The 8,439-nt window shown below is 42.1% G+C and overlaps 1 protein-coding gene and 1 pseudogene across 3 annotated transcripts in view; both read right to left on the reverse strand.

Moving 5' to 3' along the window:
* Nucleotides 1-8,439, reverse strand: part of VMP1 (vacuole membrane protein 1) — a 143,338-nt gene that overhangs the window by 48,655 nt on the left and 86,244 nt on the right. The gene's annotated exons all lie outside the window — the stretch shown is intronic.
* Nucleotides 3,452-3,977, reverse strand: LOC108533056 (40S ribosomal protein S12 pseudogene; annotated as a pseudogene). The gene has a single exon (XR_001886633.1). The product of XR_001886633.1 is annotated as a 40S ribosomal protein S12 pseudogene (transcript).

Raw genomic sequence — 8,439 nt, forward strand, 5'->3', positions numbered from 1 at the left:
AGAGAGAGAGAGAGCATTAATTTAATTCAAAGTGAACAAAATATTCTTACTGTTGACTTCCTCAACAATATCATTAAAGCAATTACTTATATTTTAATATTGCATATTTGAGTAGGTCCTCTTTAAATAAGTGAAGCTTTTTTTTTTTTGAGATGAAGTCTCACTCTTATCCCCCAGGATCTCAGCTCACTGTAACCTCCGCCTCCTGGGTTCAAGCGATTCTCCTGCCTCAGCCTCCCGAGTAGCTGGGATTACAGGGGCCTGCCACCACACCAGGCTACTTTTTGTATCTTTAGTAGAGATGGGGTTTTACCATGTTGGCCAGGCTGGTCTCAAACTCCTGACCTCAGGTGATCCTCCCGCTTCGGCTTCCCGAAGTGCTGGGATTACAGGTGCCAAGCCACTGTGCCCGGCCAGGTGAAGCATATTTTTAAGTCACACATTATTTATTGTTATTGAATTATAACATAATAAAGTCACGGGATAAAGACTGTGGTTAGGAAATAAATTCTAGAATTACCAAAAAAGTAGGGATATTGTTGAAATAAAAGTGATTGTAAAAGTAAGAAAATAGTTAATAAATTTTAAATTATTACCTATAAGATGTTGGATAACAAAATGCACACCCATTTAAGGACAAAAAGTGATTAGAACTGAGTTGTGTAACTATTCCTGAAAATGAAACGTTTTAATATCCAGCTGATGCCTTATACAGTTAGATAAAGCCAACTGTAAAATCAGAGGTGGTCACTGGTATTTCTATACATATCAGAAATTAAGGTAAAACTCTACATAATACTGTAAGCAGAATACATCACATGAACACATTTCATAAAAGCAAGGACATTTTATTCGGAAAATAACTTAGAAATTTAGAAGTTTTAAGAAGAGACTATATATAAAACACGCAATATAAACACAAGTTCTCATATCTATCAAAATCAATGTAGGTATAACTAAAAACTACCAGAAGCAAAGAAGGATCTGACTGTTCTCTGAAACAGTAAGAAACATTTATTTTGGCAACTAGCTACATTTATTAAGTACTCAAAAACTAGATGTAACTAGAAATCTGAAAACAAAATTCAGTTTGGGTTTCTGTTTATACTCGTATTTATATTATCTAGGGCAGTTTCATTAAATTAAAATGTGGTGTGAAAATTTAGTTGGTAACAAATTACATCTTGCTTTTTCTTTTCATTTTTTTCTTTTGAGACGGAGTTTCGCTCTTGTTGCCCAGGCTGGAGTGCAATGGTGCAATCTCGGCTCACTGCAACCTCTGCATCCTGGGTTCAAGCAATTCTCCTGCCTCAGCCTCCTGAATAGCTGGGATTACAGCCATGCACCACCACACCTGGCTAATTTTGTATTTTTAGTGGAGATGGGGTTTCTCCATGTTGGTCAGGCTGCTCTGAACCTCAGGCGGACCTCAGGTGATCCGCCTGCCTTGGCCTCCCAAAATGCTGGGATTACAGGCATAAGCCACCATGCCTGGCCTTACATCTCGCGTTTTAATGAACAGAATAATATGGTGAGATCTCATAAGGAATGGAAGCAAATACTGTTTCACGAAACATTTATTCTAGTTACACACAAATTGGGTCTGGGTTGCTAAGCACAATGTATTTTGTACTGTTGGCTACAGTTTAAAAAAAGAAGTAAAAAAGTCATTGATGTAGAGACAGCTGTGCCTGTAGTAGGTCTCATGATGCTTTATCCAAATTATACCTTTCAGAAATTACGTGAGAACTGATCAACACAAATTGTTTTCACTTATACACACAGGAAGTATATAATCCACTGTGAACACCACACATTTCAGTGTGTTGTGCCAAAAATAGGATGCTATCAACTATTTCTGGGTTAAGATCAGGATTATACGGATTTCTTGATGTATAGATGTATTTCTGTTACCAAATTTACGTGGGCAGGGTGCAGGACAGAATAATACGAGTATTTTTTTAATCTAAGGCATAACATATACAGTAAAGCATACAAATCTAAAATATACATCTTAATGGAAATTTACAACACACCCATGTAACCACTAGTAAGATCCAGATATAGAACATTACCAGAACTCCAGAAACCCTGCTGGTGGCACTCCTAGTAATTACTCCCTGCAAAATAACCACTAACATTGGCTTCCATTACCACAGATTTAACTTTTCCTATTTTTGAACTTTATTTTAAAAATTTATTTTATCATATTTTATTTCATTTTTTTGAGATGGAGTTTTGCTCTTGCTGCCCAGGCTGCAATGGTGCGATCTTAGCTCACTGCAACCTCCTACTCCAGGGTTCAAGTGATTCTCCTGCCTCAGCCTCCTGAATAACTAGAACTACAGGCCCGTGCCACCATACCCAGCTAATTTTTGTATTTTTTTAGTAGAGGTTTCACCATGTTGGTGAGGTTGGTCTTGAACTCCTGATCTCAGGTGATCTGCCTGCCTCAGCCTCTCAAGGTGCTGGGATTATAGGTGTGAGCCACTGCACCTGGCCTGAACTTTATATAAATGGAATTATACAGTATGTCCTCTTTTATGTCTGGCTTCTTTAGCTTAACATTATATTATGCCAGGTGATTCATCCATGCTGTTGCATGTGGCAGTAATCAATTTGTTGCAGATGCTACATATTATTCCATTGTATAGGTATATCACAATTTATTCTATTGTTGTTGGACATTAGGGTTGCTTCCAGTTTTGAGCTATTATTTTAAAAAACCTTTTTATTTTTTATTTTTCTTTTCTTTTTTTTGTTTTTGAGACAAAGTCTTGCTATGTCGCTAGGCTGGAGTGCAGTGGCGTGATCTTGGTTCGCCACAACCTCTGTCTCCCGGATTCAAGCGATTCTCCTGCCTCAGCTTCCCTAGTAGCTCAGACTACAGGCGCGTGCCACCATGCCTGGCTATTTTTCGTATTTTAGTAGAGACGGGGTTTCATCATGCTGGCCAGGCTAGTCTGGAACTCCTGACCTCGTGATCCGCCTGCCTTGTTTTCCCAAAGTGGTAGGATTACAGGCGTGAGCAACAGTGCCAGGCCTTATTTTTCTTTTTTAAGCTATCTCCTACAGGAAGGAAATTTTGAGTTACTATAAATAACGCTGCTATGAACATGCTTGTACGTGTCTTCTGGCATATCCTTCTGGTGAGTATAGACTTACAAATGGAATTGCTGGATCATACAGTATGTGTATGCTTAACTGTAGTAGATGGTGCCAGTTTTTAAAAGTGACTATAAATCAAATTATTCTTAATATTGCTTCCATTTTGCCAACTGATAATAACTGTCAACTGAAAAAAATCTAAGTGATTTTCCTTTATTCAGATGGTTCTAAAGAGTGTGTCTGTCGGAATTAGCATGAGGATTGAATAAGCTAAAGCAAGAAAATGAGGAATGAATAGCTTTAAATATTTTAAATGCTAAGTTTTTGTTTGTTTGTTTGTTTGTTTTTTTTGTGAGCCAAAGATTTATTTATTCATTTCTTGCATTTGAAGTACTTTTCGATAACATCCTTGGCCTGAGACTCCTTTCCATAGTCCTTAACTACTACACAACTGCAACCAACCACTTTACGGGGTTTCCCCTCTCTGTCAATTTTACAGAGGCCTACCCATTCTCCTAGTTTCTTGTTGTCATCAACCTTAATTAGGTTGATCTGGTGTTCAGCACAAAGGGCCTCCACCAACTTGACATACATAGGCTCATCACAGTTGGATGCAAGCACACAAAGATGGGCTTGGCGCTTGTCTAAGGCTTTGGCAGCTTCGCGAATTCCACGTGCTAGGCCATCGTGGATGAGGGCGGTCTTCAGCACCTCTTGTAAAGCAGTATTAACGTCCATTACACCTCCAGCAGCAATGCCTTCCTCGGCCATGGCGGTGGGTTACGGGTGAAGCGGAATCTTGAACGCACCCAAGCCTCCGCCTCCGCGCGACTCCGCGGCGGCAGGGAAAGAGCTAAATGCTAAGTTTTAGAAAAACAACTTATAACATTTTGAAAGTTACTTCCAATTTCCTTAGGAAAAGAGAGATAATTGCTTAGAAAAAATATGTACTTTTTTTCTCACACTCAATTTGGGAAGACAAAATTGAAACCTTTTTCAGAAATCAGAATTCTTATTTAAAAGCAATTAAATTTAACTGAATAAACCTGATAACTACTATGTGCAAGGTAATAAGGAATCCAAAGATGAGAACATAGTGATTCGTTCATACATTCATTCAGTATATGTTTAACAAGTGTTTACTACATGCCAAATGTTGTAGGAGCTGAGAATACAACACTAAATCACACTGATAACAATCCAGAACCTCATGGAGTTTATATTCTAGTGGGAGGATGAAAACTAAATAGGACAGTCAGGAAAGGCTTCAGAGGAAAGGTGATCCAAAACATCAGAATTCTCAAGGAGGTGAGAGAGTAGGTCATGCTGACAATCTATGAGAAGGGAGTTCCGGCTGAGGAAGAAGAATCGCTTGAACCTAGGAGCTGGAGGTTGCAGTGACCCAAGATCGTGCCACTGTACTCCAATCTGGACAGCAAAGGTGAAACTCTGTCTAAAAAAAAAAAAAAAAAAAAAAAAAGGCCGGGCGCGGCGGCTCACGTCTGTAATGCCAGCACTTTGGGAGGTTGAGGCGGGCGGATCACCTGAGGTTGGGAGTTCAAGACCAGCCCGACAAAAATGGAGAAACCTTGTCTCTACTAAAAATACAAAATTAGCTGGGCGTGGTAGCACATGCCTGTAATCCCAGCTACCTGGGAGACTGAGGCAGGAGAAGGTTGTGGTGAGCCAAGATTATGCCATTGCATTCTAGCCTGGGAGACAAGGGCGAAACTCCATCTCAAAAAAAAAAAAAAAAAAATTATAAAATCTGCCTTGTAGTGCCAACAATGAGTTTACCAAATCCTTCAACACAAGAAAGTAGAAATGGGTGCTATTACTTCTCCTGAATGTTGGTCCTTTAGGAGGAAATTGTTTAGTTATTTACACCTGTAATGATTATTTCACTATGATTACTAATCTTAAAACTCACAAATAACCTAGACATAAAACATTTCTTATATAGTCTAGGAGGAAAAATGAGATGGAAGAAACACGGTTTCAGGAGGCCTTCTCGGGGGCTGGCTCTAGTATTTATTACCATGTTCAGATATAAAGTAAGTTATTCTTAGAAGTTCACACAAGCATACACTGCTCTCTCTCCCTCCTTTTCTTATTCCAGCCCAGTTACCAGCATTAAAATTGGCCAGTCTCTGCAGCTTCCTTTTCCTGTCTCTCTACTTAGACTTTTGTTCAAAAAAAAAAAAAAAAAAAAAAAGCAGGGCATGGAGACTCACACCTGTAATCCCAGCACTTTGGGAGGCCGAGGCGGGGAGATCATTAGGTCAGGAGTTCAAGACCAGTCTGACCAACATGGTGAAACCCCGCCTCTACTAAAAAATTAGTCAGGCGCAGTGGTACGCGCTTGTAATCCCAGCTACTCAGGAGGCTGAGGCAGAACTGCTTGAACCTGGGAGGTGGAGGTTAGAGTGAGCTGAGATCTTGCCACTGCACTCCAGCCTGGGCGACAGAGTGAGACTCTGTCTCAAAAAAAAAAGAAAAAAGAAAAAAAGGCTGGGTGCAGTGACTCACGCCTGTAATCCCAGCACTTTGGGAGGCTGAAGTGGGTGGATCACGAGGTCAGGAGATCGAGACCATCCTGGCTAACACAGTGAAATCCTGTGTCTACTAAAAATACAAAAAATTAGCTGGGTGTGGTGGCGGGTGCCTGTAGTCGCAGCTACTCGGGAGGCTGAGGCAGGAGAATGGTGTGAACCCGGGAGGCGGAGCTTGCAGTGAGCCGAGATTGCGCCACTGCACTCCAGGTTGGGCAACAGAGCAAGACTTTGAGTCCAAACGCAGTGGCTCACACCTGTAATTCCAGCACTTTGAGAGGCCCAGGCAGGCGGATCACAAGGTCAGGAGTTCAAGACCAGCCTGACCAACAAGGTGAAACCCTGTCTGTACTAAAAATACAAAAGTTAAATGGGCGTGGTGGTGCGCACCTGTAATCCCAGCTACTCAGGAGGCTGAGGCAAGAGAATCGCTTGAACCCGGGAGGTGGAGGCTGCAGTGAGCGAAGATCACGCCACTGCACTCCAGCCTGGGCGACAGAGCAAGACTCCATCTCAAACACAAACACACACACACACACACACACACACACACGGTAATTCTTAGGCAGCTGGCATCCACTCAAACTCAGATGGGTGTCTGCCTAACTTCTATTAGGAATAAGAATGGACTCTGTAGCCCAAGAAGGGTAAGTGCTCTAGACACTCAGGGAAAATATCTGAGTATGCAAGATTTATTACAAGGCCGGGCGCGGTGGCTCAAGCCTGTAATCCCAGCACTTTGGGAGGCTGAGACGGGCGGATCACGAGGTCAGGAGATCGAGACCATCCTGGCTAATACGGCGAAACCCTGTCTCTACTTAAAATACAAAAAACTAGCCGGGCGACGAGGCGGGCGCCTGTAGTCCCAGCTCCTCGGGAGGCTGAGGCAGGAGAATGGCGTGAACCCGGAAGGCGGAGCTTGCAGTGAGCTAAGATCCGGCCACTGCACTCCAGCCTGGGTGGCAGAGCAAGACTCCATCTCAAACAAAAAAAAAAAAAAGATTTATTACTGCATAGAAATAAATAAAGGGATATATTACACAAGTAATTTCCTTTTTCTCTCTTTTCCTGTCTGAAGCCAGTAATTCCTCATATGACAGCTTTTCAAAATTCTTTTTAAAAAAATTAATAGAGGCCAGGCGTGGTGGCTTATGCCTGTAATCCCAGCACTTTGGGAGGCCAAGATGGGCGGATCACCTGAGGTCGGGAGTTCAAGACCAGCCTGACCAATATGGAGAAACCCCATCTCTACTAAAAAAAAAATTACAAAATTAGCTGGGCATGGTGGCGCATCCCTATAATCCTAGCACGTTGGGAGGCCAAGGCAGGAGAATTGCTTGAACCCGGGAGGCAGAGGTTGTGGTAAGCCAAGATTGCGCCATTGCACTCCAGCCTGGGCAACAAGAGTGAAACTCTGTCTCAAAAAAAAAAAAAAAGAGAGATGGGGGTGTTACTATTTTGCCCAGTCTGGTCTTGAACTCCTGGGCTCCAAGTTATTCTCCCACCTCAGCCTCCCAAAGTGCTGGGATTACAGGCATGAGCCACCATGCCCAGCCACTCATCTGATAATTATTTAGATCAAACTGAAATTTAAAAAAACAGTAGAGGACAATCTGCTATGTATAAAACATAACAATAATACTAGTCTGTGGAGAAAAAAAGAAAAAGTCAAAATAGTGAGATAACTTGACTTAAACATGCAAAGCTATGAAAAATAAATCTGTATGGAATTCACAAAACGGTCAGAGACAGGAAACTTAAGAGACTAAAAACAAAGGAAAAAGATAAATGGGAACTTCTCTATTATGGGAAATGTCAACAGTGACATTCTTTTCTGAGGTAGAGCCAATCTTTTTTTTGGTTTGAGACAGAGTCTTGCTCTGCCGTCTAGCTGGAGTATAGTGGTGCCATCATAGTTCACTGCAACCCTGACCACTTGGGCTCAAGCAATCCTCCTGCCTCAGCCTCCTAAGTATCTGGGACTATAGGTGCATGCCATCATGTCTGATTAATTTTTCAACTTTTTTTGTTTTTAGAGATGGGGTCTCACTATGTTGCCCAGGTTGGCCTTGAACTCCTTGGCTCAAGTGATCCTCCTACCTCAGTATCCCGAAGTGCTGGGATTATAAGTATGAGCCACGGCACCTGGCCAATAGAACTAATCTTAACAAATTTATAAATGGCCCTGGAAAAAGAAATGCAGAGTTTAAGTTCCAAATCTACAGTTGAAATTATATCTAAAGTAGGAGATGCTAAATTCATGACAGTAAACTGAAAGACTTTGCACACTTCAGCAAACAAGTGGCAGGTCATCTTCAATATAGACAATGGTAAGATAACATGTTTAGGGAAAACTTATTTAAACATAAAACAATGGGGCCAGGCATGGTGGCTCATGCCTGTAATCCCAGCATTTTGGGAGGCCAAGGTGGGCAGATCATTTGAGGTCAGGAGTTTGAGACCAGCTTGGCCAACATGGTGAAACCCCGTCTCTATTAAAAATACAGAATTAGGCCGGGCGCAGTGGCTCAAGCCTGTAATCCCAGCACTTTGGGAGGCCGAGACGGGCGGATCACGAGGTCAGGAGATCGAGACCATCCTGGCTAACACGGTGAAACCCCGTCTCTACTAAAAAATACAAAAAAAGGCCGGGCGCGGTGGCTCAAGCCTGTAATCCCAGCACTTTGGGAGGCCGAGACGGGCGGATCACGAGGTCAGGAGATCGAGACCATCCTGGCTAATACGGTGAAACCCCGTCTCTACTAAAAACTACAAAAAA

Source organism: Rhinopithecus bieti, unplaced genomic scaffold (genome assembly GCF_001698545.2).
Source record: "Rhinopithecus bieti isolate Rb0 unplaced genomic scaffold, ASM169854v2 scaffold_10657, whole genome shotgun sequence".
NCBI classification, from domain to species: Eukaryota; Metazoa; Chordata; class Mammalia; order Primates; family Cercopithecidae; genus Rhinopithecus; species Rhinopithecus bieti.